Source organism: Schistocerca gregaria, chromosome 1, assembly GCF_023897955.1.
Source record: "Schistocerca gregaria isolate iqSchGreg1 chromosome 1, iqSchGreg1.2, whole genome shotgun sequence".
NCBI classification, from domain to species: Eukaryota; Metazoa; Arthropoda; class Insecta; order Orthoptera; family Acrididae; genus Schistocerca; species Schistocerca gregaria.
Genome location: NC_064920.1, coordinates 24,823,432 through 24,824,856, shown reverse-complemented (window position 1 = coordinate 24,824,856; position 1,425 = coordinate 24,823,432). Strand labels below are relative to the sequence as shown.

At 48.2% G+C, this 1,425-nt stretch overlaps 1 non-coding gene across 1 annotated transcript; it reads right to left on the bottom strand.

Annotated features, from left to right (window-relative positions):
- Window positions 1–1,040: 1,040 nt before the first annotated feature.
- Window positions 1,041–1,115, bottom strand: Trnak-cuu (transfer RNA lysine (anticodon CUU)). The gene has a single exon. It is a non-coding gene; the product is annotated as a tRNA-Lys (tRNA).
- Window positions 1,116–1,425: the final 310 nt, after the last annotated feature.

Below are 1,425 nucleotides of genomic sequence, written 5' to 3'. Positions count from 1 at the left end.
GAAGAGGTAAACAACTGCGCGAGCGCGAACTACTCCGGCAGGGACGTAAACAGACGTCCGTGCCGTAGCACCGCCGAAGGCAGACTGCCGACATTCGGCCACACGGTCACTAGCGACCAAGTATAACTTGTATACTACTCATCTCGTAACGCTCACACCCCTGAGGAATAGTGATTTCGTTCCACACAGCCGCTGCCCCTTGCTCTTTCCCACCCAAACGTTACATTCAACCTCTTACGAGACCGACCAAATATAGACTGGGAAACAAGACCACACACTTTGTGCATTCGGAATCGAAGGCAGGGCGTCCCTCGCCGCATTTGCAACCATGGCCATTTGCTACTTCTGCAGAAGCGGCGTCGGCGACGACGACGACGACGACGACGACGACGACGACGACGATGACCTCGAGAGGCTCTGAGATATGTGAGAAATTCATCTATAAAATGTAATTCAGACTGCCTCGTCCCACCTTATGCTGTACCGCTTTGGCAAATGCTTTATCTGCGACATTCGCCTTAATCACATCTGAGCGTAATTCTTAATAAAACGCTTGTCGCTAATTGTTCGTCATCACAGATACTGTTTGCTATACGGCCACGACGCGCAACTGATTTCCAAAATTCGAATTCCTCCTCTGAGGATGGGAACTCACGACCCCTGGTTTACTAGACCAGTGCTCTACCACTGAGCTAAAGAGACGCGGCCTAGCGGTACTCTTGCGTACTTCGTCCTTACGGTCGTCTGGATCATCAGACTTGAGCTGACAACACTTCATATTACCGACTACTATTTGCAGCTATGGCGATCCATTACTGCTTGGCTACACATCTGACACGTAACCGATGTGCTCTCCAAACAACAACACTTGCATTTCAGAACATGTCTTTCACACATGTCTACAAAATCACCTTCACCTTCAAATACAGTTTTCTTGCGACTGAAAGAGACGTAGGCAAAGTTAAAAGTTGCTATTTCCATTACATTACGTTAATCAGAAAAACGGTAATTTACATCTGCAGCGGAACAAAATTCCGTTCCGCACAGCGTGGGGCTCGAACCCACGACCCTGGGATTAAGAATATCATGCTCTACCGACTGAGCTAGCCGGCTGCCTTGGTGAATACCTGCGGGTTAGCACGTCACACAGTACTCCTTTGGGTTGGGTGGTGCCATACAGAATCTCTCCATGCTGCCTAATGTTTTCCTAACGTCACACTCGTCACGTACTTCACTTTTATTTCATAATCATTTCTGAGAGGTAAAGGAATTGCATGACAACCTGCAGAGCTAGTGGCGTCAAAATTAACACACATACTTGATGTGACTCAAAAGCCGAACGAGTTACTTTCCGACGTTGTTTTAGATGTGCAAGTGCCAGTCAAAACTCGCGGTGACGGCACTCTGCCGACCATTTCGCTAGTT